This window comes from Elephantulus edwardii, unplaced genomic scaffold, assembly GCF_000299155.1.
Source record: "Elephantulus edwardii isolate Elephantulus edwardi_28Jun2011 unplaced genomic scaffold, EleEdw1.0 scaffold00192, whole genome shotgun sequence".
Taxonomy (NCBI): Eukaryota; Metazoa; Chordata; class Mammalia; order Macroscelidea; family Macroscelididae; genus Elephantulus; species Elephantulus edwardii.
Window position 1 is genome coordinate 6,022,949 of NW_006399942.1, and position 8,584 is coordinate 6,031,532.

Consider the following 8,584-nt stretch of genomic DNA (forward strand, 5'->3'; position numbering starts at 1 on the left):
GTTTTGTGTTGTAGTTTTTCCCACCCCCATCCCCACTGCCCAATGCCTTCAGTACAGCTTTAAGTTCTTCCTTCATTGCTGTCAGTTCTTGACAATACGTTAGTTCCTGAAATGTTTCAGTGTTTACCAGACTCTCTCCCATCTTTTTTTTTATTCTTCCTGCATTATTCAATATTTTTCCTGTAAAGTCCATAAATATTCCAAGTCAAGGCTCTAACTTGTACTTCAGTTCTTTCAACTTGAGAGGTGCTGACAGTTTTTTTACCTTCTGGGGGTTTTTTGTTTGTTTTTTTTTATAGAAAAATACAAATAACATCCTTAATATTTACATATTATCTGTAAACATCATTAGCAAAAACACCCTATGAATTTTTAAACTTATTTATAAAACTTTGAATACAACGCTTATAATTTCTTTAAAAGTATGCATTCTTAAGACTAAAACGCAGTAGAGTTTGAAGTGGAAGAAAACAAAACCACTGACAAGAGATTATCTGAATTTTCATCTTTCCAGATATCTAAAGCCCTGTATGCACCACTGTTTTCAGGGTAGCTGGTGAAACCCATAAATTCTGATTTATCTTCACTAGTCTGAAATAAATCCAGTAAAGACTGTACTGGTGAACTACAAATTCTGTTTTCTTCTTGGGTAGTAAACTCTGTTGTTTTCTTATCTAATTCCACATTTGGCTCTAGATTTTCTTTTTTATTTCTTCCTAATAATAATTTCACATTATGGTGGATTTTACCAGGAGGTAAACTATGTACATTCTTGAGGTTACAGTCATTGGATTCTTCAGGAAGGTTATGGGATGAAGTCTTTGCTTGAATTGTCATCAGGTGCTCATGAAAACTGTTTGTTGCTATCAAAGCACAATCATGACCACTCACGGAATCCTTTTCCTTTAGCTCCTTTGCTGGGAAAGGGTCAGCTATTGACTGTTCTTTCTGTTGAGATGTACTGTCATTCTTAGTGACACTGGAAACTTGTATGGATGCCTGTAGTGCTTCCACATGGACAGTGCTTCACCTTTAGTTTCAGTTCTTCGAAATTACATTCATTTATGAGTAATTTCTTTTCAGAAACATCAAGTGTACATTCCTGCATGCTTTTATGCAAAGTTAACTGTTTGAAATCCAGTTCAATGACATTTCAGCTGTGTTTAATATAGAACACTTCTTGGTCTTTTCCTCTTGAAGTCCTTGTGGTTCACTTGAAGGACTAGGGATAGGCTCTGAAACAGACACAAACTCTTGTTCAGACTGCTGAGCTTCTTTAGAGAGGAAATTCTTCTCGACCTTCTGTATATTACTATGTCCCCCAAAGCCTTTCTGAAGAATACATTGCAATGCTATCTGTTCTTTAGTTTTAGACTTCTTAAGTATGCTTGTTTCAACAGGCGAAAGAGTTCCAACACTGTATTTTATTCTTTTCTTTTTAGGTATATCCCTTTCATATTCCACAAAGTCAAAAACTAATTTGGATACAATATCATCAACAACTTGATACTGGCTGCTCTGTGCAAAGTTTCTGTGTTGCTCACATAGAAGATGAGTTTCGAGATCTTCATATTTTTGCAAGCAACACTCACAATATCCTTTTTTCTTTTTCTCTTTCAAATGGAGCTGAACTTGGGTTCCATCACATTTATCACCATCTGTTTGGATCCTCAGTTTAACCTGACTTTGCTTTTGGATGCTTGATGGTTTAGCCATATCAAATGGACTATAGGGCTTCCGAATAGAATAATTTATGAAAGGCATGCTGGTCAACTGAAGGTAAAACGGTTTATAAAATTGGCATGTATCTTCCACCTTTACAAAAGGCTTTTTGAGTCTACCTGTTCTTGTTTTCTGAGTACAAATTCTTTTCCCCACATCTCTAACAGAAGTGCTTGTTTTCCTGAGTAAATACAATTCTTTTTTCTTTTTTTCAATGTAGTATCTAATGTCATCAATATGAAAAATTTTTACTCCCCATGATAAGGCATTTGATAATATACTATTTGAAGGAATAAAATCATGGTCCTTGATAGCTTTTTCAGCTAATAATTTTCCTCGCTTAAACACATTGGGTCTGGAGGCTTAAAAGAGCTACCATCATGGCTGGGATGAGGTGAAGTAGTTTCTGCAGTATATGCTGATTCTGGACTTGGCACGGGAAATTCGACCCAAGGTTTGTGCAAATTTAGCTTCTTTTTTATTTGAAATAAAGTAAGTGATGTCTTTGCTGAGAAATTCTTCAACTCTCCCTCCTAGATCCTTAATGTCGTTTTGCAGCTTTTCAGCTACTATTACTGAAGGTAAATCCAGGTAAAATACTTTTCCCCAAAGAGGCTTATATTTGGGTTTTTCTGTTTTGTTGTTGTCAGTTTTCAGAGATTTCAAAGACGGTCTGTTTTTCTCATTTTTTACTTGGATCCCTCCCTGGAAATGCCCTTTTCCGTGGATCTTCATAGCTCCAGAGTACATGGCAGCCGTCCGGCACCTACATGCTGGGTCCGGACCAGAGTCGCACTGGTCACCGCACAAACAAGGCCTCCCCGGCCCAATGACGGGCCCAGTAGACCGCTTGCGTTCCGCAGTCAGCGACCACAAAGCAAGACGGATGCTGAGGCCGCAGGCTGGGTTTCCGCAGGTCGGGTTTCCGGGCCCGGATCCACGAAAGGGCACAGAGAAGGAAATGGAATAATAGCACAAGTCAGCGCGATGCGGCGGTTCAAGATTTGAAAACGCGTCACGCAGCCGCCGCGCCAATAGGCGCGCCCCGCGCCAACCTTCTGGTTTTTTTAACTCCAGCTCCTTGCACTTTTCATAATACTTTGCCATATCTTCTTGAGCTCCCATTAGAAATCTTGTGTTCTGCTCTCTTTTTTCCGCATTTCTTCCTTGTTATGGCTTCTTTTCATTACAGTGCAAGTTTTGCAGTCCATTCTGACATCCTTCTTGGCTTTTCGCTTTTCTTATGTTTGTATAATGATCTCTTGCCTTCTTCGTGGTTAATGTCATTCCAGAATTTACGTAGTCTTTTGTCATTAGTGTTCAATGAGTCAAAACTATTCTAGAGATTTTTCTAAAATTCATTTGAGATGCACTCAGGTCATATTTTGGTTCTTTTGGACTTATTTTTTTTCAACTTCAGTTTGAACTTGCATGTGAGTGTTTGTTGGTCTCTTCCTTCGTCTGCCCCTCACCTGGTTTTGACTGCTTCTGCTTCTCCAATGTCTCTTTCAACAGATGTAGTCAGTTTGACTCCTGTGGAGCACATCAGGTGAAGTCCATGTGTATAGTCTTCATTTATGACGTTTTTTAAAAGTATTTGCGGTGAATAAATAATTCATGTGCAAAATTCTATTATGAGATACCCAGACTTTTTTTGTCATCAAGATCATCTTTTCCAACTACTAGTCCTTCTTTGTTTCCAACTTTTGAATTCCAGTCACCAATTATTATTAATGCATCTCAATTCCATGTTCAATCAATTTCAGACTGAAAAACTTTGTTGAAATACTCAATTTCCCCATCTTTGTCTTTCATGGTTGGTAAATCATAGTTGTATTAATAGGACTTCTTTGTATGAATATGGATAGTATCCCATCACTCACAGTATTGTACTTCAGAGTGGATCTTGAAATGCTCTTTTTTGTGATGAATGACACACTATTCCTCTTCAATTTGTCATTTCTGGCATAGTAGATCATGTGATTGATTCAAAATGTTCAACCAGTCCATCTCAGCTCACTAATGCTTACGAACAACACCCAGTTAGAACAGTATAGACAGCAAGATTTCCAGAGTAGAGATAAGAAGGATACAGTTTGGGGAATAGCTTAATTGAACTCATTGTCAGAGTCAAAATCAATTTACAGCTGACCCTCTAGCAGGTTTTTAATCACATGCCAGGAGATTGCCTGTCTTTATCCTGTAGAGTAGTTGATGGATTAGAACCACCTCCCTTTGTGTTGGCAGTACAACTCCTTCTCCACTAGGCTACTAGAGCTCCCTGAATGAGGAAACTAAGCAGCAAGTGAGAATGTGGAATCTAAGTCAGAAAGTTCAGGTGTCCACCTGCCGGCTGCTGCAAGTGCCATTGCCTATCCTAAGCTAGAGCATTAGCTGGGCCCTGCTAGAGACCCTCCCTACTGTTCAGTCTATGAAGGAATTGAGGGTGAACAGGAGAGGGATAGAATGAGCACCAGGAGTTAAAAACTGGACTAGGCAGTCTTCTGCATGTGGCCTGTAGAGAACCTGCCTGCCTAATTCCTTTACTATCCCTTCTTTCCCTCCTCCCAGCTCTCCCCATTTTCCACAGAGCAGCACCATGTCAGTACCTGCAGTCGTAGTCAGGAAAAAATTGCTTACTTTCTACCAGGACAGAGCTAGACAGTAAATTCTTTGCTGCATAAACGAAAACAGAGACCTCACAGGTGGCCCCAGCAGGGCCTTTTTAATGCAGCTTGTAGCTTGCAGCTGACCTTGACAGAACTGAGAGCTAGAAAGAAGAGGCTGTGAGTCTGAGTTCTGGGAAAATTCAGAAATGTCTGAATCAATCATGCTTGCCGTCAGGTCATCCACAAGACCCTTGAGAACTCTCTAAAAGTAACCTGAGAGCAAGTTGCCAGGAATGGCAGTAAAAAAAGATAAGAAGCCAGCTGCACTTTTAGGTCGACTTTATAAGAAATTGAAACAAGAGTCACAATTATGTCCGTTGGGTCTTTCTGCTCCTCCCAGTGAATGGCGTCTGGTAGACCCATCAGCTCCTAGAGATTAAAGGTAGGGAAAGCCCTGGTCATGAGCAAGTAAGAACCCTTCAGAAAGACTAAAGATCCATGGAGGACTTACACTAACACTGCTCAAAATGAAAACAGGCAGCAGAGAAGGTTTGGTTCATCAGAGTGTACGCTTATCTTCAGAAACCCTGAGCAGTTCCGAGGCTGACTACATTCCAGGCTTGGATTCTCAGTGGAAAACTACTAACTCCAGGTAAAAGTAGAAAAAAGCAGTCACATTCTGTTAGAATCTGTTAGCAGAGAGCTAAGCACCTATCATACTGTGTTAGACTTGGCTAAGGTATTCTTTAGTTTGTCTCTAACCTTATTTACTCAGGAAAAGTTTGTCTTCACTTACAAAGAACAGTAATGGACACTTTGAATACTGTGCAACTCTGCCAGAGATAAATCTACACAGTCCCATGACTTCCAAAAACTTCTGGGACCATAAATGTTGGTAAAATTTCTAAAGGTCATCTGGTTGGATAAAACGTACAGGATTCCTGAGGTCAAAGAAAAGCTTTCCTTACCCTTAATATACCAGATGACTTTCATGAGTCTTTTAAAGTATTACAGAATAGTTAAACCCTACTTCTTACAACAGTGCTTGAGACAATACTTTCAAGTGATTAAAAAAAAAGTACCTCTTGAGATTAAGACAAAACAAACAACTGCAAGCTTTTGAGAAAGTGAAAGTATTAAGTTATTCAAGTGAAAACATTAGGCACATAGAGTCTCCAGGGAAGCATAGCCCCACAAAGCACAAGCTAGCAGATAGCCATGCTAAGGAGGAGAGCCTGTTGTCATATATAGATGGGTAGCTTTAGCTTAGACATGTGAAGCAGACTCAAGGAAAAGTAGTGAATGTTATGGTTGTTAGGTGCTGTCAAGTTGACTTATAAGCCCTATGAACAACAGATCTGAACCCAGCCTTACCCTGTGCCATTTTTATCATCTCTGACATACTTGAGCCCATTGTTGCAGTCACTATGTCAATCCAGCTTGTAAAGGGTCTTTCTCTATTTTGTTGACCCTTCACTTTTCTTTTTTTTTTTTTTTGACCCTCACTTTTCAAAGCATGATGTGTTTTTACAAGGGATAGCCTCTCCTAGCAACATGTCCAAAGTGAGTTAGATGAAGCTTTCCTATCCTTACCTCCAAGACAAATATGTTTATTATTTTAGCAGTCCATAAATATTCAGTGTTCTCCTGTAACACAACTCAAAGTTATCAATTTTTCTTCTGTCATCATTCATTGTCCAGCTCTCAGATGCATGCCAAGTGATTGAAAAGACCTTAGCCTGAATCAGTCACAACTTAGTCTTCAAACTGATATCATGACTCTTCAGTAATTTGGAGAGGTACTTGGCAGAAGATTTGTCCAACGTAGTACATGTCCTGATTGCTGATACCAAGGGTGCTAATTGTGGATCCAAGTAAAATAAAGTTGTTGACAATTTCAATCTTTTCTTCATCTATCATTATATTGCTTATCAGTTAAGTCCTGAGAAATTTTGCTTTCTTGATATTGAGATGCAATCCATTTGAAGGCTGCAGTCTTTGATCTTCTGCAGCACACACTTGAGCCCTCCTCACTTTCAGTAAGCAAGGTTGTGTTATCTGTACGACACAAGTTGTTGATGAGTCTTCCTCCAATCCTGAAACCATATTCTTTCTTATAGCAGTCAATAAGTCAATCTAAAAACTAATAAATGGTCATTACTAGTGAGCCAGAACCCTTATATCTTTGTACAGGGAGTTGAACAGTAACCTGTGAATTAAATATATGGATCAGCCAAGGGCAAAAGAAGAAAAATAGAGTGAACAAGTTCAGGTATCAAGAGATCTGGAATTGCCTCCAAACCTCAGGTGCTGACCTGTTTTTCAGGTCTTTTTTTCTAAGGAATGAAAAAAAGAAGACACTACAACACAAGTTAGAACAAAAGATAAACCACCCTATGCATCCACTAGAAGAATAAACACCATAGCACTCATTTTGGAAGATAACCAAAGAGACAGGCATGGCAATAAAGTACAGGGATCTTGTGATAGTTGTGCAAAATTGCCCTGTGTCCTCACAACAATGCCCAGGCGTCTATCCCACAATTGGACACATCAATAAGGAAGCATACTCAGTAACTGACTGGCAAAATTTCCAAGATGCTGCCACAGGACTTGACGTTGATAAATTTGGCTTCTACTAGGCATTTTTAACACTCCATATCTATGTTTCCTAACCACAATATGAATGACATCACAGGTTCTGGAAGTCTATCTGAAGTTGTTGCCAAAGCAAATCAGTGTCATCTTCCAAACACCCCAAAACCTGGTGCCAAGAAGTGAACCATCTACTGGCACTTGCCATGCATTACCCCAATGGATTGGCATGGTTGCTTTGCCCCTCTGGAGGCAGAGACGCCAGTGAGTCTAACATAGAAACCAATAAGAGGACTGCATGCCTGCAGGGCCTCAACTGTCGTACTTCATATAGACTGGGACAACAGCTGCAGCACAAGGGATGAAAGTAGGTCTTCTTTTATGGTGGGTTCAAACCACGTGGCTTTGCTCAAAAGCCTTCAAGTGGCCGCTTCACGACAGAATACATGATTCCCTCTGCTAGTGAAAATGTTCAAGGCTAGTACTATTCTCATCACTCAAAGAAAAACCACTAAGTCCCTACTAGGGGGCCTGAGGCCTGGAGCAGAGGCGCTGGGGTAACTAAGAAGATAGCCTACTCCCTGACAGGCAACCCTTGGTGTTATGCCAAGCACCAGCACTAACGATCCAGCTGAGCCACTATCTGTGCCAAATACTCCTATCCTGGACCCCATCTGGCTGCACCATCATGGCTTCAGGTGGGGCCAGAAAAGGGTGTTCTGCACTATGATGTTTGTATATCTGATTATGTTTGCAGTCTGCTGTTAAGGGTACAAAGCCTATCTATCAATTTGCTATGTTGAGGAACGATTTACATGTTGCCAATTCCTTTGTATCTTAGATGTGTATATTCTTGCTAGTTTGTCTGTATTGGTATAAATTGTAGGTTGCTGTGATGCTGGAAGCTATGACATCACTGCTTTCAAATGCCAGAAGGGTGATCACAATAAAGATTAACTCCTTATGGTGTTTTCTAAGCACCTGTCTGTCCAAGTTTTAGTGTGTTCTATTCTGTATTTCCTCCCTTTGGGTTTCCAATGTCTTCTTAGAGTGGACTCTCAACTTCCTTACAGTCCACCACAAAAGTAACTGTTGAGAGAGATCCAAGATGGCAGCAGAGGTAGAGACAGCATGGTGAGCTGCGGGAGCAGCGAACCACTTAAAGCAGGGTCATTATGGCCTTCCACAGACTTCGGCTTATTGATAATTGAACACTTAAACAGTTGATGACTGGCCCTCAGTGAAGATTGAGGCTCAACAACAGAAATTCAAGGATTCCCAAGGAGAAATGGGTGAGTCTCGTGGCTCCCAACCCCCTGCTGCAGAGCCCTCGCCGCACCGCACAGCCGCTGCAGCTCCATGAGGCTTCCATGGCCGGAACGAATGGATTCCTTCACCCAGGATGGACGCTTGGCACTGGCCCTCCTCAAGACTGGTACAGTGAAGCCACCACATTGCTTCAAGGTGGACTTGGTCTGGAAAGAATTCTCGGAGCCAGGATGGCGGCTGTGGGGGAAGCAGGCACCCACCAGCCACCAGCACAAGAGGGGCCACACACCAGCCGAGCGCCTGTGCGGCGGGCGGGGGCGGGGCACCCCCAACGGCCGCCCACGTTAGGGGGGCCACGCACTTCCCGCAGGCCTCCTGTGCTGGGGGGG

At 41.3% G+C, this 8,584-nt stretch overlaps 1 pseudogene; it reads right to left on the bottom strand.

Annotated features, from left to right (window-relative positions):
• Positions 1-438: 438 nt before the first annotated feature.
• On the bottom strand, positions 439-2,472 carry LOC102864121 (annotated as a pseudogene).
• Positions 2,473-8,584: the final 6,112 nt, after the last annotated feature.